Source organism: Mustela nigripes, chromosome 8, assembly GCF_022355385.1.
Source record: "Mustela nigripes isolate SB6536 chromosome 8, MUSNIG.SB6536, whole genome shotgun sequence".
NCBI classification, from domain to species: domain Eukaryota; kingdom Metazoa; phylum Chordata; class Mammalia; order Carnivora; family Mustelidae; genus Mustela; species Mustela nigripes.
In genome coordinates this window covers 44,624,420-44,651,156 of record NC_081564.1, presented here as the reverse complement: position 1 = coordinate 44,651,156, position 26,737 = coordinate 44,624,420, and the positions used below count along the sequence as shown (strand labels likewise).

Here is a 26,737-nt window from a genome sequence, read left to right as displayed (position 1 = left end):
AACTATGGAGAACGTGGAACCCTCATACATTGCTGGGGAGATGTAACATGGTGTAGACACTTTAGAAAACACTTTGGTAGTTCCTCAAAAATTTAAACATGATGTTACCATGTGACCCATCCATTCCAGTCCTAAGTATCTACTCAAGAGCATGGAGCATCTACACAAAAAATTGTGCATTGATGTCCATAACAGCGTTTATAATGGCCCAAAAGTGAAAACAACAGAATGTTCACCAACTGATGAATGAATTAACAGAATGTGGTTTATCCATACATTGGAATATGATTCTGTCGTAAACACGAATGACGTTCCAATATATACTATAACATAGGCGAACCTTGAAAACATTACACTAGGTAAAAGAAACCGGACATGAAAGTCTACATACTGAATGGGGAGTAACTGCTTAGAGATAGATTTCCTTTTGCAATGATAAAAATGTTCTAGAATTAGTGCTAATGGATGTACAACCCTGTGAATATGCTAAAAAACACTGAATTGCTCACTTTAAAAGTGAATTTAGGGTATGTGACATATCTTTTTTTTCTATTTTTAACTTTTATTTTTTTTTATTTTTTATAAACATAAAATGTATTTTTATCCCCAGGGGTACAGGTCTGTGAATTGCCAGGTTTACACACTTCACAGCACTCACCCTAGCACATACCCTCTCCAATGTCCATAACCCCACCCCGCTGTGATTTATAACTTAAAGTGACTGTTATTTTAAAAGAATTTTGCAGAACCAAAATATATCTTAAATATAAAATGTACATACGGGCGCCTGGGTGGCTCAGTGGGTTAAAGCCTCTGCCTTACGCTCAGGTCATGATCCCAGGGTCCTGGGATAGAGTCCCGCATCGGGCTCTCTGCTCGGCTGGGAGCCTGCTTCCTCCTCTCTCTCTGCCTGCTTCTCTGCCTACTTGTGATCTCTGTCAGTTAAATAAATAAATAAAAATCTTTTAAAATAAATAAATAAATAAATAAATAAAATGTACATATGAATGTGTGCCTACGTTTGCACATGCACTTGTGTGTGTGAATGCAGACTCAAAGAGATTTTGAAAGTTATACAATGGAATGTTCAAGAATGGATAGATGGGATGGAGAGAAGGGACTTTTTTGTTTTGTTTTGTTTTGTTTTGTTTCATTCTTCCAATAATGAGCCTGTATGGCTTTGCCCTATTAAGAACTTTCATATTTTAATAAGTCAGCTGGGGGTGCCTGGGTGGCTCAGTGGGTTAAGCCGCTGCCTTCGGCTCAGGTCATGATCTCAGGGTCCTGGGATCGAGTCCCGCATCGGGCTCTCTGCTCAGCAGGGAGCCTGCTTCCCTCTCTCTCTCTCTCTCTGACTGCCTCTCTGTCTACTTGTGATTTCTCTCTGTCAAATTAATAAATAAAATCTTTAAAAAAAATAAAAAAAAAATAAGTCAGCTGAATGCATGCCCAGTACTACCTGGAATGGTCCAGCCCAAGGTGGTATGGTCCTATCTTAGTCAACAAAAGAAGACTGAGAGAATGTGAGAAAGAGTTTACATCATTTTTATACAAGATTACTTAAAGGAAAATATCCAACAAATGACAAAAATTCCAAAATTATTGCATTACCATGCAAATGTAAAGCAAAATCTAAATTAAAGAAGCTGTTCTCCACCCAATCAGGAACTCTTCCGCAACGCCTGGCCATTTCCCCGAGATGTTCTGCCATCGGAATCCTCAGCATCAGAACGGACCAGCTATGGATTCAAATCAAGTCTTCTTCCTCACAGAGCTTCATATTTTCCTATAAAAGGCAACAATGAAGAGCATGGCTTGCGAATTTTCTTTCTTGTACAGGGACAGTTGTTCTCCTTGATATGTTTTATTACATTCCTCAATCAAAAGATAGATAATATCATTGATTTTACATGGTCATTGCTGTTTAAGAAAAACTTTGTAACATTACAGTGCATTTTCCCCTGAGAACAGCTTTGAAGATGACCAAATAAAACCTACATATCTGAGGCTTGTATTTGTTAGTTATATTTCTCAAGATTATGTATCTGGGATGCCTGGGTGCCCCAGAGGGGCACCGCCTTAGACTCAAGTCATGATCCTGGGGTCCTAGAATGGAGCCATGTATGGGGCTCCCTGCTCAGAGGGTAGTCTGCTTCTCCATCTCTCTCTGCTCCTCCTGTGTTCATGCTCTCTCTCTCTCTCTCTATCAAATAAATAAATAAAATCTTAAAAAAAAAAAAAGATTATGTACCCAAAATGAACATCTCAGGAACACCTACCCTCACAGTCACAGATACCGGAGATATGATGAGATTAATGACACTTTGTCTAGGGAAGGGGAGAGAGGCTGCTCTGGAGTTTAAAGGGAGGCATGTACGAGCAAGTGCTTGTAAACATGAAGCAGAAGATTTAAGGCACACTGTGTTTTCATGGCAAGATGGGGCTGTTCTGTTCTAAGGGAGAAAGATGATGCTTGAGAAAATTAAATGTCTTGTTCGTGTTTTTTTTTTTCTTTCTGCTTCAAGAAGCTCTTTCTTGTTATAATAAATTAGATCACAAAATATCTTCCATTAGCTACATTTTACTCTCCTAAAATAGATCTGGGATATGACCCAGTGCTTTGATGAGATCTGGGACAGGCATTTGCAAAATTTTCACTGATATGTCATTTAAAAAGAAATCCAGTCCCAGAAATTCTAGGCCTTTTTAGGAGTTTGGACCATCATTCCCATCATCTATTACATGTCAAGTTCTGGGTTTTATTATTATGATGATGATTATTATTATGTTCAGTTAGCCAGCATATAGGACATCATTAGTTTTTGATGTAGTGTTCAGTGATTCATTAGTTACCAATAACACCCAGTGCTCATCACAACACGTGCCCTCCTTAATACCCATCACCCTAGGGGAACCTAGGTGGCTCAGTGGGTTGAAGCCTCTGCCTTTGACTCAGGTCATGATCCCAGCATCCTGGGATCGAGTCCCACATCGGGCTCCTTGCTTGGCAGGGAGCCTGCTTCTCCCTCTGCCTCTGCCTGCCACTCTGTCTGCCTGTGCTTGCTCTCGCTTCTCTCTCTATGACAAATAAATAAATAAAATCTTTTAAAAAAAAAAATACCCATCACCATATTACCCCCTGCCCCCACCCCTCTCTCCTCTGAAACCCTCAGTTTGTTTCCCAGGGAGCATAGTCTCTCATGGTCAATGCTTTCAGAGGGAGCATTGTCTCTCTCTGATTTCTCCCTCTTCAGATTTCCCTCCCTTCCCATATGGTCCTCCATGCTATTGCTTATGTTTCACATGAGTGAAATCATACGATAATTGTCTTTCTCTGCTTGACTTATTTCACTTAACATAATCCCCTCCAGTTCCATCCATGTGGATGCAAATGGTGGGTATTCATAGTTTCTGATGGCTGAATAATATTCCATTGTCTGTTTGTACCACATCTTCTTTATCCATTCATCTGTTGAAGGGCATCTCAGCTCCTTCCACAGTTTGGCTATTGTGGACATTACTGCTATGAACACTAGGGTGCATATGGCCCTTCTTTTCACTACATTTGTATCTTTGGGGTAAATATCCAGTAGTGCAATTGCTGAGTCATAGGGTAGCTATTTTTAACATCTTGAGGAAAATCCATATTGTTTTTCCAGAGTGGCTGTACCAGCTTGCATTCCCACCAACAGTGTAAGAGGGCTCCTTACCAACATTTGATGTTTCCTCTTTTGTTATATTTTGCCATCCTAATTACTGTAATGTGATATCTCATTGTGGTTTTGATTTATATCTCCCTGATGGCTAGTGACAGTGAACATTTTATCACGTATCTGCTAGCCATTTGTATGTCTTCTTCTGAGAAGTGTCTGTTCATGTCTTCTGCCCATTTTTTGACTAGGTTATTTGTTTTTTGAGTGCTAAGTTTGAGAAGTTCCTTATATATCTTGGATATCAGCCCTTTATCTATAATGTCATTTGCAGATATCTTCTCCCATTCTATGGGCTACTTTTTAGTTTTGTTGACTGTTTCCTTTGCTGTGCAGAAGCTTTTTATCTTGATGAAGTCCCAAAGTCCATTTTTGCTTTTGTTTCACTTGCCTTTGGAGACATGTCTTGAAAAAAGTTACTGTAGCCAATGTCGAATAGTAACCTATTCGACAATTCATAGTAACCTATGTTCTCCTCTAAGATTTTGATGGATTCCTGTCTCACATTGAGGTCCTTCATCCATTTAGAGTTTATCTTTCTGTATGGTGTAAGGGAATGGTCTAGTTTCATTCTTCTACATGTAGCTGTCCAATTTTCCCAGCACCACTTATTGAAGACACTGTCTTTTCTTCCATTGGATATTTTTTTCCGATTTGTCAGAGATTAGTTGACCATCGAGTTGAAGGTCCATTTCTGGAGTCTCTTTTCTGTTCTATTGGTCTATGTGTCTGTTTTCATGCCAATACCATGCTGTCTTGGTGATCACAGCTTTGTAATAGAACTTCAAGTCAGGCAATACGATGCCCCCAGCTTTGTTTTTCTTTTTCATCATTCCCTTAGTGATTCAAGGTCTTTTCTGGCTCCATACAAATTTTAGAATTGTTTGCTCCAGCTCTTTGGAAAATGCCAATGATATTTTAATATGGATGGCATTGAAAGTGTAAATTGCTCTGGGCAGGATAGACATTTAACAATGTTTATTCATCCAATCCATGAGCATGGAATGTTTTTCCATCTTTTTGTGTCTTCCTCAATCTCTTTCATAAGTGTTCTGTAGTTTCTTTACCTTTTTGGTTAGGTTTATTCCTGGTTATCTTGTGGTTTTTGTTGCTATTATGAAAGGTATCTATTCCTTAGTTTCTCTTTCTACAGTTTCTCTTTCTCTTATTAGTGTATGGAAAAGGAACTGATTTCTGTGCATTGACTTAGTATCCTGCCACATTGCTGAATTGCTATATGAGTTCTAGTAATTTGAGAGTGGAGTCTTTAGGATTTTCCACATGAAGTATCATGTCATCTGTGAAGAGAGAGAGTTTGACTTTTTCTTTGCTGATTTGGATGCCTTTTATTTCTTTTTGTTGTCTGATTGTTGAGGCTACGACTTCTCACACTATGTTGAAAGATAGTGGTGAGAGTGGGCATCCCTGTTGTGTTCATGTTTTAAGAAAAGTAGGAATAGGGGCATCTGGGTGGCTCAGTCAGTTAAGATCTGCCTTCAATTCGTCATTATCCCAGGATCCTGGGACTGAGCCCTGCATGGGGCTCCCTGCTCAGTGGAGTGTCTGTTTCTCCCTCTCCCTCTGCCCCTGCTCCTGCTTGCTCTCTCTCAAATAAATACATAAAATCTTTTTTCTTTTTTAAGAGAAAGAAAGAAAAGTAGGAATTAATGAGCAGGACATAGTATTGCTGATGCCAAGTTCAAGTTCCTAGAAGGACTCTGGGAGGACAAAGGAAAAAGCTCCCAGGGGAGGCCAATCTGAAATATGAAGGCTATAGAAGGCTGGTACACAAGGAAGCCGCTGGGCTCCTTAGTCCTACAGGGGTGGGTGCAACAGACATGCATAGTTGGTTATGAACAAACCCAAAAGAACACAAGTGAATTTGGGGTTTGGCTGGCCTCCCAATGCTTCAGAAGTGATTCATGCATAGTTAAGTCCTTCAGATTTTAAGATGGAAATGCAGCTCAACCACACCACTGTTGAAAAGAATTTCCCCAGAGTCCAGAACCTAAACATGTAAGGGTGATAAACTCCCTGTGTCTTGCCAAGGGCATCATCAAACTCAGTAATGTCCCTTTAGCACAGGGATGGGCTAACATCAGATTTGGGCTGATGCTCCCATAAGCAAAGCATGGGTTTTCTCCTTCTCCTTCCTTTATCCCCCCTTCCCTATGAGGCAACTTTGTCCTTCTGTCTTCCTAAACCCTCCTAGGAATATGAGCTGGGATCAGAGATCTTGGGTCCTGTCTAATATTGTTATTCTTCATTGAAGTGTATTGTTAAATACAACCACTTCCCTTTGGCTCAGCTTAAGGGGAAGGTTGTAGTTTGCCTTTTCATCATCACTTCATGGAGAAAACAGCGATGTTGTTCTAGGCTAAGAGAGGCATATATATTACCAATAACAATGAAAAGAATACAAACAGAGCTGGAAAACAAAGGCATTTCTTACTTCTTGCAATATCACACACCTGGTGAGGCCTCCCCCTTAAAAGCCAGGGGCAATTAGATAATGAAGATAGTTCTGCCATCCAACTGGTTGATGTCATTGCAAACCCTATGATAGAAAGTATCTCATGAACCAAACTATCCCATCATTAAAAAAAAATACATATGTATGTGTGCACATAAGTGAGTGTATGCCCTTTTATTACGCTTCTCTTATGACCTCCTGCTTTAAAAGAATCTCACTAACTGTACTTCTGTTATCTTTACTTTTCTTTGTATTTTTATTTTTAATTGAAGTACCGTTGACATACAACGTTATATTTTTTCAGGTGTACAACTTAGTGATTGGACACCTACATACATTAGGAAATGCTCACTGCAGCAAGTACTGTTACCATCCGTCACCATATAAAGTTATTAAAATATTATTGACAGCATTTCCTATGCTGGACCACTGCCCATTGTTTTTTTAAAGGATTTTATTTATTTATCAGAGAGAGAGAGAGAGGGAGAGAGAGCGAGCACAGGCAGACAGAATGGCAGGCAGAGGCAGAGGGAGAAGCAGGCTCCCTGCCAAGCAAGGAGCCCGATGTGGGACTCGATCCCAGGACGCTGGGATCATGACTGAGCTGAAGGCAGCTGCTTAACCAACTGAGCCACCCAGGCATTCCCCACTGCCCATTTTTTTTTTTCCCCCACTGCCCATTTTTATTTGGAGATAAGAAGCGAAGCCAAGGTTCAGGGAGTGGCCCATGTCCTCATTATCATGAAATGGTCTCCAGAACCCAGCTGTCTGCCTGCCCCAGATTCCAGCACACCTCACCCCCACTTCCCTTCACTGTGGGCCTGCCTGTTCCAGGCATGTGGCTCTAAGAGCTCCTCGGGAAATAATCATGCTCCCTCGTCATGTGGCTTGTGTCTGGCTCGTCCTCTGAGCTCAGAATCCCCAGCATTAAGCAAACCAGAGTCAGGATCTCAGTATCCAGTTCTGCTCACTGCAGGCAGATTCCAGCTTTGGTTGGAGCCCTGACACTGCTACCTCCCATTAGGGCACTCCCTGGTAGTTAGTTCTGCCAAAGACCCTATGAAGAATTCACATTCCAATCGCATGAGGTTCCACTCCAGGGCTCCCTTCACACACTCCAGGTTGACCTTTATGTGAAATATGCTGTTGGGCAGAGCCAGTAATTTTATACATTTGTTATTAAGGAAGATGCCTTCTTTCCACCCCAGGTGTGTGTGATTACAGTAGTGCTAGGATAAAAAAAATTAGTACCTCTTCTTTATGAAATTCTTTCCTACCAGCTCAGAGCTAACCCTGAAAGGTAAGCCAGAAACCATCATTCTCATTTTGTTGATGAGTACAAATAAGCTAGTGGGTAGTTAAACCATCCATCCAGCCTGAGTGGAGATTTAAGGACTGGAACCTTCATTCTGTTGACATGAATTTAGCAATGTATCTGGCAGAGATTTTGAGTGAAAATCAGAAAGTAGACTCTACATACCCTCTTGGATCATTTTTACATTGGTGACCCTATGTTTTACGACTTGAATAGTCTCTATGACACTATATCACTACTGGGAAGTTTAAAATATGTCACCAGCGAGTATTTGAGTTCACTACATACACTTTGTTTCTGTGTTCAAAATACATCACCTTAGAGACATGTATTTGGTTAGAACTGGCCGGACAGACCCAGTAAATGGGCTATGTAACAAGACAGGAGGAAAACTCTTAAGGACAAAAGCTAATCCAAGGACTTTTTTTTCTTTGTGTCTTTAAGATCTCTATAGGAGTGCCTTATATAGAACAATAGGTAGGTAAATATTTGTCATAATCCTGAATTCATTTCACTTGAGCCCTAGAACATAGGTCTAATAAAAAATTTTTTTAAGTTTTTTAAAAATTTATTTGACAGAGAGAGAGAGAGATCGATCATAAGTAGGCAGAGAGGCAGGCAGAGGGGGAGCGGGAAGCAGGCTCCCCGCCAAGCAGAGAGTCTGATGCGGGGCTCAATCCCAGGGGCTCAATGCCCTCTGAGCCAAAGGCAGAGGCTCAACTCACTGAGCCACCCAGGTGCCCCAAATAATTTTTAAACCAAATCTATGGTCACTTAATACTTTAAAAAAAAAAAAGATTTATTTATATATTTTAGAGAGCAAGCCCAAGAAGGAAGGGCAGCGGGAGAGAGAATCTCAAGCAGACTTCCTGCTGAGTGCAGAGCCAGAAGGGGGACCCCATCCCATGACTCATGACCCTGAGATCACAACCTGAGCTGAAATCAGTTGCTTAACTAACCGTGCCACCCAGGTGCCCCATCTGACCAATGCTGGGCAGTTCACAGAACAAATGGGGTGTGAACTTCAGTACTTCTTAAGAAGGCAGTGTGGACCCAGCCTACTCATTTCTATCAAGCTTTACTATGGATTTACAGAAGATCTAGTTTTGTTTATGGGGCTTACCAGTTATTGCCTTATCTCATAGAGTGTCTTTTTCATAGAAGTAAATTCCAAAGAGGATTCCAAGAATGGCTAGATAGCCAGGCCTATAAAACAACTGGAAAATGTGAGTAAACTACACGTGCAGCCCTGAGGAGATGGGAGGAGAGGTGAGAGGGACAGAGTCTGTGGTATGTAAGTAACAGGAAGAGATAGAGACAAGATACACCACAGACTCCTGAGCACTATCAAGATAATCTGGGCTGTTGTGATGGAAATGACTAGCTTCCTACCAAGGACTGGTGCTCGCTTTCCAAGGTGTAGAATCATTCTGAGAAGTGGTCCCTGCTCTGGGAATACATTTCCCAAGCTACGTGCATTCATCTAAATGGGGTCATAGGGCAGATTTGGAGCCAGTGAAAACTGAGGATAAATGGCCCATTGAAATCTCTTACGTGATTTTTTTTTTTTAATGTTTTATCTCTTCCTGGCTGGAGGCAAAGGACTCTAAGGCCCTAGGAGATGGCGGTCCACAACACCGGAAAGAGTCTGGGTGCCCCCTGGAAAGTTGCACTCTGCACCCCTGCATTGGGTTGTTGAGTAAATAAGAAACAGGTTTTTCATTAAATTAAGCCACCAAGGTTGGGGAGGCTATCTGGGAAAGTAGTTAGTATTATCTTAACTAGTACCTTAGATTGCACTGTTACTGTTGTAATATATTTACTATAGAGGAGAGCAAAAAGAAAACCTTCGTAATCAGTGCTCACTGAGAAGTAAGAGGCTAACCCAGGCCCTAAAACCAAGCTATTACTCGAGCCATGAATCTTGACCACCCTCCAGTTTTCTCAACTCACAGCCCAAGAAAGCTCATTATTTTATTTTAAAGTTATGTTGGGATATTGAATTGGGTTTATTTGGGTTTAGCTGGACTAATAATACTAGACACTTGTCTGCTGCTTGTGCTTTTCTATGCTTAACATTCTTTAAAGTATTCTCCTATTGATTCTGAAAGACAAAGTCCTTTCAGCTATTATAATAATAGCTAAAGAAAATAATGTCAGATCCTGAGAGGACAAGGCATCAGGCCAAAGAGGATCATTCTTAAGCCATAAAACTGAATAGAATTTGCCCTGATAACTTTCAGAGACACTTGGGACCCGTGACACTTTTTCTTCATTCAATTTCTCCCTTTTAGAATAGGAATGTCATCCAAGTTTGTTCTCTCACTGTATTTGAGAAGCCGATAACTTGTTGTCTGAGTTCACAAGGCCACAGATGAAAAGAGTTCCTGATATAGATGAGATTTGGGGTTTAGAGTTGACGCTGGAATGAGATAAGACTTTGGGGAGTATTGGGATGAAGTGAATATATTTTCATGTGAGAGGACAAGAGGGAAGACTGTTATTGGTTAAACTATGTTCTCTCCCAAAATTCAGAGGTTGAAGTCCTAACCCCCAGCCCCTCAGAAAATGGAAATGGGGTCATTGCAGACATAATTAGCTAAGATGATGTCCTGCTTGAGTACATTAGTGATTCCTCATGAACCACGCCTCTGAGAATTCCTGCCCTTGTGTTGCTCCTTTCTACACTGCTTCTGAGTTTGATTGTGTGACTTGGCTTTGGCAAATGAGACAGTTGCAAGGAGATGCAAGGAGAGATTTGATAAGCACTTGTCATCTTAGAATTCTCCCTCTTGGAACCCAGATTCCACGCCACAAGGAAGTCCAACTGCCCTGCAGGAGAAAGGAGAGATGTAGAAAGAGATGTGAGACCACGCAAGGCACACTGTGAAGCTAGCTTTGTTATTACAGCCCATCAGATAAAGACACGTGCATCAGAGACCCCAGGCAAGACCAGCAGAACCACCTCGCTGATCCCAGCCCAGATTGCTGAATCATGACTAAAGCCATACAGATCCTCCTTGACTCACAACATGACTGCATCCCAATGTGACTGCATCATAAAGTCAAAAAGGCATTTAATATACTTAAAGTACTGAACACCGCAGCTTAGCCTAGTGTACCTTAAACGTGCTCAGAACATTTATGTTAGCCAATAGTTGGGCAAAATCAGCTGACACAGAGCCTGTCTTATAATAAAGAGTTGAATGGCTAATATAATTTACTGAATCCTGTACTGAAAGTAAGAAACAGAATGGTTGTCCAGAATGGTTGTGAATGTATCATTTGTTTCCCCTCACGATGGTGTGGTTGCCTGGGCGGATGTCGCTGCCACTGCCCAGCAAAACACGAGAGAATGGTACCTGCCCACCGCTAGCCCTGGAAAAGATCAGAATTCAAAATTCCAAGTACAGTTTCTTCTGAACGCATATCACTTTCACGCCATCATAAAGTCAAAAAATCCTAAGTCGAAACATTGTAAGTCAGGGACCATCTATAGTTGTTTTAAGTCCCTGTATTTTTTTAAAAATTTTATTTATTTATTTGACAGACAGAGATCACAAGTAGGCAGAGAAGCAGATGGGGGCGGGGGAGCAGGCTCCCCGCTGAGCAGAGAGCAGATCATGACCTGAGCCAAAGGCAGAGGCTTAACCGACTGAGCCACCCAGGCGCCCAAGTCCCTGTATTTTAAAGTGGTCTTTTATACACCAACAAACAACCACAACACCCAGAATCTTGTCTCTTCTTATTCATCAATAACACTAGTAAATATCACCTACTATTTGCATCTTCCATTCTTAAATGCCTGGAGTTAGCGTTAGCGTTTGAACTGAAATACAGAAACACTCTTTCCAATGAGGGTGAGGAAGTTTTTCCTTCAAGACACTAATAGGAAATTGAGATTTTAGAAAGTGACGTTTGTATTTTGAATATTTTTCTACGAAGTTAGTGTCTTTAAGATAAATTAAGTCAGTCTCTTCTTACTTTTTCTTTTCTGGTTTTTGCCTGTGGGTAAGTATCTAGGGAAAAGAAAAATTTGATCTCATGAGTTTCATGCCCTGTTTTTCGCTCTTGCCAAAATTCTCTGTTAACTTCATTCCAAGTTAAAAAAAATATATATATGAATATGCCTTCTGCCACGGCATCAAGAACAGTGCCAGAAAGGACAATTCTATAAAAATAGATTTCTGCATTCCGTATCTGTGTGAATCCACACAGTCACTCTTTTTGTAGCTGTCTTGTGAGTCATAGTTTTCCTCTAAAAGTAACTTTTTGACCATTTGTGATCCTTCCTTGTAAGCATAACCGTAGCCTCCTTCGTTCCCCTCAGCTTGGTGTTATACTTTATATTTCTTTCTTTCATTATTTATGTATCTTTCATAGGTTGGTCTTTGAAGGAAGGCTTTCTCCCTTATCCCTCAGGTGGGGAGAGAGTAGTTTACCTTGAAACAGAGTTTCTTTAAAAATCGTCATCAAGCATTGGAAATTCCACTAACATGATAAGCAAAAAGAAAAAAATGGAAAGAAACAGCAGCAAAAACTAGTTTTTCAGTTGTTGGGATGGCTTCAGAGTAGTCAAGCCTTGTTTAAACCAGTGTTTCTCGAAGTGTGGTGTGTGGACCAGTGCCAGTTCACAAACTGTTTGTAATGAAAAAAGTACAAAAAATGTTTATAAACTTTTTAGCAATTTGATATTGTCATGACTTCCAACTATGTGATCATTTTTCTCATAACCCAGTTTTATTGTACATTATGAAATATTGGTCAACAATGGATTAGAATTTTTTTTAATGGTCTTTCTTCACAGATAGTTAAAGAGGCACTAGTCTAAATGACCTCTCTAAATGACCTCTCAGCCTAACGCCTAAAACAGGGCAGGACCCAGAGTGGGCAGTCAAAAAATATTTGTTGATTGGCTGATTGTTACTTGATGGATAATTTTTTTTTTTTAAGATTTTGTTTATTTATTTGACAGAGAGAGATCACAAGTAGGCAGAGAGGCAGGCAGAGAGAGAGGAAGGGAAGCAGGCTCCCTGCTGAGCAGAGAGCCGGATGCAAGGTTCCATTTTAGAACCCTGGGATCATGACCTGAGCTGAAGGCAGAGGCTTTAATCCACTAAGCCACCCAGGTACCCCTTGATGGATAATTTCTAAACCTCTGGTTCTCCAACATTATGTTGTCTTTACTGTTCACTCAACTGTACATAAAAAAATATAAAGAGTCAAAGTTCCATAGTCTTTTTTAAAAAGGCATGAAATAACCTGCCTAATTCTCTTCGCTTCGTCTGAGTAATAATTGCACCCAGGTTTAGAGAACTCAAAAGAAATGACACATAGCTGGAGTTAAAATTAGCTTTCACTTAATCTATAATAGCACCTACTGATTTAGCTGGCTTTGAGCAGGGAGATGCGTGTAAGGTGTTGAACTCAACGTAAGGACTAAATCCATGACTCATTCATTCTGGAGACGAACTGCATCATTGGGTTATATTAGGTGAAACCCACTCCTTACACTTAGAACAGGAAGTCAGACTCCTTACAGTCATGTAGGTTCACAATTGCTCTCTACCCTAGAGAACCTTTAGGAGCCCAGCCTTCGGATTAAGGAGGCCTGAATGTGTAGCAGGAATTACATCCTGAATTCCTTCCCCGTGGCCCGTGAGCCTCAGGGCAGTCTTGCTCCTGGCTTTGCTCTGACATGCAGTCCCATTAACTGGGCTATTGCCTTTTTCCTGTGTGGTTTTAGGCCAGCCATTTCGTCTCTATGTGTTTGGATCCCTCATCTGGAAAACAAAAAAAGAAACGAGGACAAGGACACCATGAAGGTTAAAGGACACAATGTATGTGCGCATGTCTGCTGTAGGGCTGGACTGAGCCCCAGCTAGTGCTCAATAGCATTGTGCTTCACCTTGTCCCTGCTCCCTGACCACGCTCCCACCATGCAGTGTACCAGCGTTAAACCCACAGCCCATAGAGTTACAGACATGGGGTTAAGTCCCAGCTCCCCCATCGACTACCTTCTGTGACCCTGTGACTTTGGAACTCCTCTCAGTCTGTTTCTTCATCTGAAAAATTTTACCCTTGGCATGAGCTTTGTGCATATTGGATGAAGTCATCATTACAAAGGGTCTAATACAATGCCAGCTTGTAGTGTGCTTCTAATTTAGCAAGCTATTGTTATTTTTATGCCCCATTTTAGAAATAGTCTTGACTAATAGTCTTGTCTGAATTTCTGTCCAGGGTCCTCCCTGGGATTCTGGTTTCTCAGAACGTGGAAACCTTCCTTGCTCTTGGCATAGAACGCCAGTCCTTAGCAATTGAATTTCTGCTTCTACCTGCTGCACAATTTTTGCCTTGCCAGAGCCCCAGGGTCTTGGAGGGCCTTGTCAGGACTTAATGTAGAAGCTCTCAGTGCCCTAAGATCCTCTGGTTAGCTGGTCTACCTTGCCTACCGCCTACTGTCTGCCCCTAGCCTTGCAGGACACTGCACCAGCCTCTAGGCTTCTTTGTTTTCTGTGGAGAGCTCCCTGGATCCCTTCTCCCTCAGAGCCTGACTAGCCCCAGGAATAAGCCAGAGTAGACTGGCCCTTGGGCCACCTGCAGAGCCCAGCTCTAACAGGACTTACTATGGAACAGCTCAGGGCATTGATCCCATCCTGGGCCGGGCACATCACCATGGTATTAGAATGTTGGTACCAGATGAAAGACAGATGTCTAAGAACCACTCTGACTAGAAATCGTGCTTGATTGTGACTCTTCCCAGCAAATCTGCTTATATTTCTTTTTTTAGAAATCACATGGATTTCACCCCCATACCCTTCTACTTTCTGCTTGTGGTTCCTTCGTCAGCCTTGTTTCATTTGTTGTGGGAACTATGAATCCTACACTTGCACAGAATGCACCAAAGCTGACAGCGTCCAGTGAAGGGCTGTGATCTAAGCTCAGCTTGAGCTGCACCTCTTGGGGAGCGGGGAGTGGGAGAGGACATCCTGTGTACAAGGACAAGGTCCCTCAATTCCAGAACCACCACCCGCCCCTGCACATACACGCACACACACACCTCACACATATACATACAAGGAGCACCAACTGGTGTAAAATACATACAAGCACACATACAAATGGAGTCACAGACCCTTAGCAGTAATTTTCAGGACCCTCGTGCTCCTTCCAGCCCCATGTTGGGCCCAGTGATGAGAGGTCTTTGGGGAGTGGGTAGGAAGGCTCTGCTTTTGGCCATCATGGGACAATAAGGTAATGTCCTTTATTGTCCTTGATTGTTCCTGGTCCAATGGCCTCCCTTATAAACTAGAAGCACGTGCCTTATGTTCCATTAACTCCAAATCTCATGAGAAAAAAGAATACTAGAATCTTTGGTTCTATATCTGAGAAGCCTGTAGTTCCTCAGATAATCTGTGACCATTGATTCATTCATTCATTCAAAGGTATTCTGTGAGTACCTACTATGTGCTAGGGGGTGGACATGGCATTGGACTGAGAAAAGAATGAGACAAACACAGTTTCTGATTCCAGGTGGCTCCCGCTCTCACGCTCAGTCTCACTGAATTTCCTATAAGCCATCCTGCCTCTCAGCTGTAAGAAGCCCACCCAGGAACCCTCACCAAAATAATGAACCTCCTGCCACACTTGAGAGTTGCACCATTTTTAAGACACAGTTGGGCACATGACATCTAATGGCCAAACAAGGGCCTCCAAAGCCAAATGTGAATAAAAGACATTATATTCTGCATGTTCAACCATGGAGGGAGGGAATCTGTTTCCTCTGCAAACCAAATTAAACTTGAAGTCCAGTCTCGCTCCCGTGTAAGGCTGGGATAGACTGTCCATAGCATGGGAGTTCTCTAGTCCATTTTCCCTACAGACTGAACCCAGCTTTTTGGGGCTTCTCTAAAATGGCTTTGGTGCAATTAAAGATTAAGCGAAACAAGTGCCAACTTTGCAAATAATTTGAAACTAAGTCTGTGTGTATGTGTCTGCTACACTTTTACCCTTTATGGGTTTAGCAAGTGGATAAGAAAACGTAAGGAGTCAACAAAAGTACATTAAAAGACAACGCTCTCATGCGACCTCTCCACAACCCCAGTGGAATGCTAAAAACAACTCCAGTTAGGATGCATGTCTTCTGGGTGCATCCATAATAAAAAGCTTTTATCCCCCAGGGCCAGATCAGTGAGAGGGTACTTTCCAATTATTAACCTGACTGTCTTTAAATAAATGTTAGGCTCTGAGGGACGTGGGAGAGTTACACAAGCATGCTAAGCCTCCAAATGAAAACCAAACACTTCAGACAAAAATCTAGGCATCTGGCTAGGGGGTGAGAGCTGCGGGGCTGGCCTCTCCACCACAGGGTTTAGTCCACTGGGTCACAGAGGAGGCTCCCTGCCTTGTAGAGCTCACGGTTCACCATGAGTTTTAGCTCATGCAACTAACTGCAAGTATTTGATGGAACTCTGCCAAAGGCAACTGGCCCCCAGGAAAGCATCAGCAAACCCTATCGTGGAAGGGAGGGAAACCTAACATTTTGTGATGTCACTATGATGAATAATAAATGCAAAGATGTGAGAGTGTACCAAAAAGCAAAGTATAAAAACGGCCTGGGTGGCTCTCAGCTTCTCGGGGGGAAAGTGGGGCCATTTTGTGAAGTTCCTCTATGTCAGCGTGGCTCTCCTCTCTCTGGGGAAAAGAGGTACAGTGGAATCTTCATGCAAAGACAAGCCAGGACCAGGACTCCAAGCACCACTCGACCTAAGGCAACATTCAGATGCCCCACGCGGGAGGAGAGAAAGAGTGCTTTGGCAACAACGCAGGGCACAACTTTATTAATTCGTCAATGAACACTAGAAAAATGTTAGCAAATGAGATCCCAAACAACATTCTTTTCAGAAAATACCATAAAGAAAAATAGATTGTCAAAGGAGGAATCTCTTAAGAAATGGATTCAGAGGAAATATAGCTTAATCAACAGAAGTATCTACATTATGTTAAGTACATTGAAAAGACCCTGCAAAGTAGATACAGCCTACCAACAGCGTCCCTGGCATCCTTCAATATCAGATTCAAAAATTTTTTAAAGATTTATTTACTTATTTTAGAGGGAGAGAGAGAGAATGAGTGAGGAGGGGGAGGAACAAAGGGAGAGGGAGAGCAAGACCAAGCTAAGCCCAGAGCCCAACGCAGGGCTCAGTTTCACGACCCTGAGATCACGACCTTAGCTGAAACCAAGAGTCCATCATTTAACTGATTAAGCCACCCAGGTGCCCCCAGTCTAAACGTTTTTAAAATTATTTTCATCAGAGTAAGAATGGCATTAATTTTTTTCCCTTTTTTAAATTAAGATAATATTGACATAATCTTATATTAATTTCAGGTGTTCAATGTTATGAATCAATATTTGCATAGATTGCAAAATGATTACCACACTAGTCCAGTTGATACCCATCACCTTACATAGTTACAAATCTTTTTTCTCCTGATGAGAACTTTGAAGATCTACTCCTAGCTACTTCCAAATATGCAGTACACTGTTATGAACTAGAGCCATCCCACAGTACATTACATCCCCATGACTTATTCATTTTACAACTGGAAATCTGTACCTTTTGGCCCACTTCACCTATTTTACCTGCCCCAGCTGCTGGCAACCACCAATCTATATATCTATGAGCTTTGTTTTAGTTTGGTTTGGGTTGGTTGGTTTTTAGATTTCACATATAAGTGAGGTCATACAGTATTTATCTTACCCTGTCTGATTTATTTCACTTAGAATAATGCCCTCAAGCTTCATTCATGTTGACACAAATGGCAAGATTTCATTCTTCTTTATGGGTAAGTAATATTCCAGTGTGTGTGTGTACATGTGTATGATATGTTCTTTGTCCATTCACCTGCTGATGGACATTTAGGAGATCTCCATGTCTTGGCTATCATAAGTAATGCTGCAATGAACAGGGTGCACATGAATGTTTCCAACTTAGTGTTTTGATTTCCTTCAGATGAATACCAGAAGTGCAATTGCCAGATCATATGGTAGTTCTATTTTAAATTTTTTGACAAACCTCCGTATTGTTTTTCACAGTGCTTTCTCAAATTTACATTCCCACCAAAAGTGCACAAGGTTTTTTTTTTCCCCACATCCTCACTAACAGTTATTATTTCTTATCATTTTGATACCAGCCATTCTACGGGGTGTGAGGTGACATCTCATCATGGTTTTGACCTGCATTTCCCTGATGATTAATTATGTTGAGCATCTTTTCATGTACCTGTTGGCCAGCTCTATGTCTTCTTTGGAAAAATGTCTATTCAGATCTTCTGCCCATTTTTTATTTTTTTAAAGATTTTATTTATTTATTTGAGATAGAGTAAGTGAGAGAGAGAGAGAGCACCAGGACTCCACATCCCCACCAACATGAGTTGGTGGGGGTGTGGAGGGGCAGAGGGAGAAGAAGAAGCAGGCTCTCCTGAGCAAGGAGCCCAATTTGGGACTCGGTTCCAGGACCCTGGGATCATGACCTGAGCTGAAGGCAGCCGCTTAACTGACTGAGCCACCCAGGCTTCCCTCTTCTGTCCATTTTTTAATCAGATTGTTTGGTTTTTATTTTCAGTTGTATGAGTTCTTTATATACTTGGATATTAGCCCCTTATCAGATACATGACTTGCAAAAATGTTCTCCCATTCAGTAGACTGAAGAATGGCCTTGATTTTAGATTATTTTCCATTCACACATGCACTGATTCATTCAACTAATGTATTTTTTAAGATTTTATTTTTGTTTATTTATTTGATAGAGAGAGATCACAAGTAGCAGAGAGGCAGGCAGAGAGAGAGAGAGGAGGAAGCGGGCTCCCCACCGAGGAGAGAGCCTGATGTGGGACTCAATCTCAGGATCCCAAGATCATGACCGGAGCTGAAGGCAGTGGCTTAACCCACTGAGCCACCCAGGTGCCCTCAACTAATACTTTTGACATAGTCATAGTAATATCAATAATAGCACCTAGAACTTAATGGGCCCAGTGCTACATGTTTTATATGCATTAATTTAATCATCACAACAATCCAATAAGGAAGATTATATTATTATCTCCATTTTACAGATGAGGAAACCAAAGTGTAGAGAAATTAGTATTAGGGTAAAGCATACAAAACTGCTGGTATTTGCCAAATTTGATGTGCTAAATGGCAATTTCATGATTTTGACCTGGAAAATTGGCAATTTCTTACAGCTCAACCCAAAAACTTTCCCAGGATTAGGAAGTTAGTAGGAGATCCAAACTCCTGCTCTTACCAATCATTAGTATCACTTAGTATGTGCCAGAAACCATGAAAGGTTCTAGGAATACAAGGGTGAGTGGATTTATTTTGATGGATGTTAGTCATCTATACATTGTGCTTTTAAGACATGCCTAGTAACATTTTATACTTCTTTCTATTTATTTTCCTTCCCCTAGGCTCCATGTCAAATAAGACAAATTAATGGGTTCTGTTATAAGTGTTGTTCAATTTAGAGTAACAATGCACTAGGATGTTCAAAAATCGCTTGGTTTTTTTTTGGCAGGTTAGTTTTTGCTGTTGTCACTACTGATCAAGTCATTTTAGTTTCCCTTGGTCTTCTCTGAAACACATCCAGCTCAAGTTCAAGACAAACATCATGGTCTTAGGCACATCCCACTTGAATGTGTTGGGACAAAAATTGTGTACTTGTGCCTTGGAGTAGTTCTGCTCTTCCCTTCCTAGGGTTCATAAGAAAAAGTTCAGGAATATAAAATTCATAAGGCCAACTATGAGCAGTACCTGGTTTCTACAAATATTCCCTCTGTCCCATGACATAATAATGCCTCCCTCCTCCTGATGATCAAGGTCAATTACTTGATCACTGTCAGGATGGTGACTCATCTTCTCACCTGATGCCTCTAGACACTTGTGCTCATCATGCCAGCACTGGGGAGGCCAATGATAGAGGATGGTTGATGTCAACTGGTTGATGTCAACTCAGTCATTTTGTCTATTTGGTCATTTAGTGCCTCTTTTATGGTGAATTCTCTTCACTGAGAATTAGCATGTAACACAAAACTCTTCACATTTTCTGCTTACTCCAACATGTTCATCCACAGACCTCTACTCCAGAGCTCTTTCTCCCACATTTTCCAGTCTAACTCCTTCCTCAGTTCTGAGCACAGGCCAAGCCACTGCCCTCTGCCCATGAGTCATGTATAGTCTAACCTTGGGCCACTTCTTTCTATACAAAGTGGAAGACCACGTCTTCCACCTGAAGTTCTGTTTTTCCAGCCACCATCAAGTCCTAAGTGGGACTATTGGGTAGCCACCATCCAGTTTCAGCCTACACTGGTATCTATCCCCCCCCGCCCATTGCAACAGGCAAGCCACTAACCAAGCTCTAGCTTTTCCCTTCTCTATCACATTGTCCTAAGGGCTTGCCACAAACAGCAAGTGTGAACTGAAAGAGAGGTGCTGCTGACCTGCTCGTGCAGGTTTGCTTGTGTCCTCTGATCTGCTCAGGCTTGACCCCAGATAGGTCACTCCCTTCTCATGGTAGGTCGTTTCTAGGCCCACCAACCTTAGGACAGAACCTAGTTCAGGATGGAAAGTTCCAGCCATGTGGCCACTTGATGTCCATGGTCAAGCACTCTGTCTACCAGGGCTCAGTAGCATCCTGCTATGTGTTCTTCCTGTGCTCTATCTACCTCCTGGCTGTGAGGGTATTTAAGTTCATGTCAGGCTTCAGAACTATTATAAGCAGAGAGTTCTAACTCCTTGTTCTACTGTTGTTTACATGATTTAACCTCACACTTAAGCTAACTCCATCCCAGGTACCCGCTGGAGAATAAGCCTCAAACTGAGCCACTTGATGACTCAAGGAGAACAGTAGTTAGGCAGGACCACCCAAGGGTCAGGAGTGCACCCATTCTCCTGGAAGCCAGCCCAGCAGATGCAGTCCATAAACTGCACTATGTTGAGGTTTCCTGAAGTCCTTTGACGTTAGGTTGTCAGTTTATATAAAGGACTGTCCCCAAAACAGTTCCATGAAATTCACTGATGCACTTGCCATTAAGATGTTATTGAGGAACAGAAAGTTAAAAATAGAACTACCCTATGATCTGGCAATTGCACTGCTAGGTATTTGCCCCAAGGATACAAAAATGCAGATTTGAAAGGATTTATGCACCCCTGTGTTTACACAGCATTATCAACAAAAGCCAAACTATGGAAAGAGCCCAAATGTCCATTGACTGATGAATAGAGAAGGAGGATGGGGTACATATGCACAATGGAATATTACTCAGGCATCAAGAAGGATGAAATCCTGCCATATGCAATGATGTGGATGGAGCTGGAGTGTATTATACTAAGCAAAACAAATCAGACAGAGAAAGACAAATACCATATGATTTGACTCACATACGGAATTTAAGACACAAAACAGATGAACATAGGGAGAAGGGAGAAAAAGAGAGAGAGAGAGGGAAACAAACCATAAGAGACTCTTGGAGATAGAGAACAAACAGAGGGCTCATGGACGGAGGTGGGCGGGGGGAGGGCAAGATGGCTGATGGGTAAAAGGAGGACACTTGTTGTGATGAGCACTGGTTCTTATATGTAAGTGACAAATCACTGAGTTCTACTCATGAAACCAATACTGCAGTTTGTTAAATAACTAGAATTTAAATAAAAATTTGAAGGAAAAAAATGATTGAGGAAACTGTGCATTGTTCTATATGGTTCACTTTTCTCTGCAATAGCTGGCCTTCTATCATGCAAGTGGATAGTTTTGATCTTCTGGACACTGAAGAATCACAAAAATGATCCTATCCCTCTTCAGCATTGGTTGCTAAAAAGCTTAGAGCCAAGTGTGTGTCCTTCCTGCTTCCCTTTTTAAGTTTTCCCTCATTCTTGGCTTTCTGTTATCTTTCCCATTTTCAATTTTCTCCAACCCATTTTAAAATTTCTTATTTTATTAATACCTTGTTTTATTCAATATATTTATTTAAGAGAATTTAAGCATTGTCTGGCGGGGTTATAAAATAGCAAACAGATACATAGGAAGCTTAGTGGCTATAAAGTCTGCTTGCAGAGAATCATTGGGAGCTTTGAGAAAAATCTCAAATAATTTAACCATTCTGATGGAAGTGTAAAATTGGCATAGCATTTCTGAAAAGCAATTTGTGCTTAGGAATTAGCAGTTTTCACAATTATTTCGTATGTTATGACTCTGGAATCCCAGAAATGTATCCTAAGGAAATAATAAGAAATGTGGATAAAATTTAGATATCAAATAATTATTAGCACTATTTTTAATCACAAAAACTAAAAGAAACTTATACTAAAGAGAAAGGTCTTATAATAGGAGAAAGGACCAAAAAGTGTTGTAATAGGAGAAATGCTAAATAAATTACAGTATAGCTAATTTTAAATGTAGGATTTTCTAAGAATTTTTAATGCCAGAGGAAAATGCTCACATAATCATGTTTAATAATAATAATAATAAATGCAAGCATGCTTACTTCCAGTTATGTTACTATATGCTTAAGAAAAGATTAGGGGTGTATCCAACCCCTGATGACTCTGGGAAATTGTATTATGGGTCATTGTTTTCTTCTATTCTCCCTCCTTTTTGTATTCTGGGCTGGTAATTGGGAAAAAATTTATTTGACTAGCTAAAACTTCCATCTTAAGAATATTTATTGAGTAGACAGGCAAGGATATTGCCTATCAAAGGCAATAATCAAAATCTATATGTATCATTTAAGATTTAGTTATAGGTTGGGATATTGCCTGTGAAAGGCAGCGATATTAGGGTACCTGGGTGGCTCAGTAGGTTAGGCCTCTGCCTTCAGCTCAGGTCATGATCCCAGGGTCCTGGGATTGAGTCCCATATCAGGCTCTCTGCTCAGCAGGGAGCCTGCTTCCCCTCTCTTTCTCTGCCTGCCTCTCTGCCTACTTGTGATTTCTCTGTCAAATAAATAAATAAAATCTTTAAAAAAAAAATCTATGTGTACCACTTGCATACAGTGCTCCTGTCCCTTCTCAGAGCACCCTATCAGCAATTCTTTTATTTTGAGGGATATTATCTATAACCTTAAGGTTGCAAAATGCAGAACCAGAAACTTCATTCTGACATTTACTCAAACATTTGCGTACAAACACAGTAAAACAGCATAATGGAGAGAGAAGTTCTACTCCCTTTGCCTGGGTTCAAATATCACTTTCCATACTTCTATTCCTTGTGATCATGAACAAGTTCTGCATCCACTCTGAGTCTCAATTTCATCATCAATAATAAATTTCAAAGGAGGTTGGAATAGGAATAAAATCAATGACACATTCAAAATGCTAGCACATAATGAGCACAGATCAATGTGGGAGACGTTCTTGGCCCCTTGTGCCCCCATCCCTTGTTTCCATTCTCACTCTGTATCAGAATACTTGCAACAGAAAGTGGCTTACAAACCTAAAAACAAACAAACAAAAAACAATATATAGGTACACAGGCATGTCTATACCACATGACATAATGATGTAATCAGATGCTTACATTTACTTATAATGACTTTCCAGAATATAATATTAAATGTTTTTCATTTATATTTGACATTTCAGAATAAGGACTAAATATATTGTACATAAATATATAGCACAAAGGCATAGATATGATAAATGCACATATGTAATATGATATATATGCTATGGGTGAGACTAATAAAAACATATCGATGACTCAAAACCTCCCCCGCAAAAAACCAAAACAACAACAACAACAAAAGAAAGTGCCTTGCACAGTGAGAAGTCCAGGAACAGGGCAGCCCCCATTTGTCAACACAGACCTTGGTGACACCAGCTCTTTGTCCTGCCACCCTCAAGGAATAGCTCCCCTCATGGTCACAAGGTGGCTGTAGCATTCTAGGCATCATATCCATGCAGGAGAGTGTCCCAAGCAAGAGAGGACCTTCTCCAGGATCTCTCTCTTAGAAGTAAGGAAACCTTTCTTAGAAGCCCCCAGCACACCTCCTCTCAGTCTCAGAGGTCAGGATTTGTCACATGCCTACCCTAATCCAGATACTACCACCAGCCTAGATCAGAGAGCTTTGGACAGCAAAGGGGACTGGGCCCCCCTGAAGTACAACCTAAGGTGGAATCTGGTAGATGCCTGAGCAAAATTAGTGTTCAGCTAGGGGAAAGGAAAGGGACCACGGATGCCAGGGCAGATTATTCAATGTTGTGTTGTTACACTGTAGATTGCATGAAGCCTCGTCTATTGTAAATCCCAAGAGATGAGACTGAGCTAACCAGCTGGGAGATGTGGTTGGGGGAGGCACACAGGGAATGCAGAGAAGGCAAGTTGTCCAGAGTAGACTCTTCATCAGGGTGAAGAGGCCTGATCACAAAGGAGAGGAGGGAGAGGGCTCAGGAGAACCAGTCTGACCTATGTCACAGTGTTATCTAGAGCAAGTTCTGCTGGAGCATAAACTGGGACAGGTGTCCCATCAGGAGCAAATGCAGGACAGTCTGCGCTGGTATGAGCAGACAGTGACAACAAATATGGCCTCATCGGAGATGAACACTGATGTCTGGGCATATTTCTGAGCATGGGGATATGGAGAACCCAATCCCTTGACTCTCCTATTGAACAGTTCCTAGACGTTGGCCACCGACCGTATCTCCAGTTGTGAACTAGCCCCTGAAGAAAATAAAAAGATACAGTAGAAGACCGGGGTCTGCTTTGAAGAATTTCAACTCTGCTGGAGGAGTCAAAAGGAACCCAAGGGGGGTCTAGAGCAACACCCAAGGCTATGGAAGCAGGAGCTCAGCAAAGCTGGAAGAGAGATGGCTGCGGGGCGTGGGAGGGGGGATTGAGCTGGGAACAACCCCTGGGAGAGCCAGGGTCTGGGTTAGGGCAGACAGAAGAGGAGGGAGAGATGAGAGCCATATGGATGGGAGGGAGGTTGATGACAAGGAGACGCTCTGATAAGTATGGAGACACTCTGGTGGGTCATGAGAAATTATTTGGATAGAGAGAACAGAGTCATGGGGATTTAATTTCATGTGTTAGGACTGTTAGGTTTTGGGAGAGGGCCTCTGTAGATGGAGTCGCCTGGTGACGATTATGAGGGTGCTGTTCTATTTGGAGTCTTTATTGTGAAACGGACTTAGCCAGGTGTGTGGCTGATCTACAGGCTCATTCTTTCCTGTGACTTTGACAAGAATCCCATCAGCAGCCTGGCCAGGACTCACTGCCAAAACCAACTTTGAGCAGCAAGTGTGGCAGTAAAAAGGAAACAGGCTTTGGAGCCAGATGAACTTCATTAAAGGTCTAGCGCCATCGTTCATTAGCAAATACCTTCATCTCTCAGAACCTTAGTTTTTAGGCTGTGCAATGGGCATAATACCTACCCCACAGACAGCACTCAAAATATATTCTCTTCCCTCCTTTTGCTTAACAAAACTCTTTTTTTTTTTTAAAGATTTTATTTATTTATTTGACAGAGAGAGATTACAAGTAGGCTGAGAGGCAGGCTCCCCGCTGAGCAGAGAGCCCGATGCGGGACTCCATCCCAGGACCCTGGGATCATGACCTGAGCCGAAGGCAGCGGCTTAACCCACTGAGCCACCCAGGCCCCGCTTAACAAAACTCTTAAAGCAAAACCTCCCGTGCTCAATCTTATCTAATAATGTTGCATGGCAATGTCAAAACTGTTTCATCCATTAACACCAAAGGCAGGGAAAAGTTTCGAGTCTTTCTTGATTTAACTTGAAATTCTCTACCAAATTTTGGAATGTTCTTATTTTAAAATTAAGCACAAAGTGGGGAGCCTGGGTAGCTTAGTTGGTTAAGCAGCCGACTCCTGGTTTCAGCTCAGGTCATGATCTCAGGATGGTGGGTTGGAGCCCCACACTGGCCTCCATGCTCAGCACAGTCTGCTTAAGATTCTCTGCCTCTCCTTCTTCCTCTGCCCCTACCCCTTGCCTGTGCACTCTTTCTCTCTCTCTCTCAAAAAAATAAATAAAATCTTTAAAACAAATTAAGAACAAAATAATATGGTTTATCTACAACAGATAAATATTTTGATTTGATCCTGAACTTTTATTTGTTGTTTTATTTTTTCTACTTTTGAAATAAGTATTCATTATCAGTTCAACTGGGAAGAAGGAAGGAGGCGCAGAGAGGTGAGCAGAAAATGAGTAGATTCTTATAGTATGAGCGTATGAGACATCTACTTTTACTTTAGCATTTGAATTCTCTAAAAAGGCTATTATTGCCTTATTATACTTAAAAAATAATATATTTTTTAACTTAAAAAATGCGATTCTCCCACTTTTACTTACCCCAAACCATCCCTGGGCGAGCAATAAGGTCATATGCATGAGGAAGGGAGGGAACAGCTCCTGAGCTTTTCCAGCTTTGAGGCAAAAGGTCTTAAGGGGGAGGCGGCTGGTGTCATCCTAGTGGGATGTCCTTGAGTAACATTCCCAATTTTGCCCTCCACCTTTGAAAAGGAAAATACCACATATCACCCATTCAGTCAAAAAACGTGTTTCCCAGCTCTTTCCCAGGAGGAAAACGTAACAAACAAAACAAAACAAAAATACATTATTAGAAAATAAAAGGAAGAGAAAGAAAAGAAAACCTAAAACGACTAAAATAAAAATGAAAATAACTATTTGGAAGGGTGGAAGGAGGATGGGTGAATTTTTTCCTCCTGTTCCATCCGCATCACCAACGTCTGTGCTGTACCGAGGGTTGGGAGTCCTCTGATGCAGACCGCGCTCTTTTGGAAGATGTGAGAGGGGCGGGTGCGTAGTGCGTATATGCGGATGTGAGTATGGGAGTATTCTGTGTGATTCGTGTGTGTGTGTGTGTGTGTGTGTGTGTGTGTAACAGGAATGCGGAGGAACGTGGAAAGCGTGGAGAGGGCGGGACGCCAGTGTGCTGAACGCGGAGAATGTGCGCAGCGTGGCGCGTACACTGGTGTGTGTGTGTGTGAGGCTGCGGATGTGTGAGCAATGTGGTGTGTTTGTGTGCGTGCAAAGTCCGCAAAACACCAGCGGAGTACTGCGTGTGCGGGGTAGGCGAGCGGCGGGCCTGAGCGGGAGGGTGCGTGCGCGCACGGGGCACAGCAGGCCCACTCCCCAGGGCCCCGGCGGCCCCGCCTCCGCCCCGCCCCGCCCCCGGTGGTCCCGCCCCCGCCCTCCCCGCGTGGCCG

At 41.9% G+C, this 26,737-nt stretch overlaps 1 long non-coding RNA gene across 1 annotated transcript; it reads right to left on the bottom strand.

Moving 5' to 3' along the window:
• Positions 1-1,529: 1,529 nt before the first annotated feature.
• Positions 1,530-26,723, bottom strand: LOC132023532 (uncharacterized). The gene is made up of 3 exons (XR_009405982.1): positions 26,269-26,723; positions 25,860-26,020; positions 1,530-1,786 (listed from the first exon to the last, which is right to left on the bottom strand). It is a non-coding gene; the product is annotated as an uncharacterized LOC132023532 (long non-coding RNA).
• Positions 26,724-26,737: the final 14 nt, after the last annotated feature.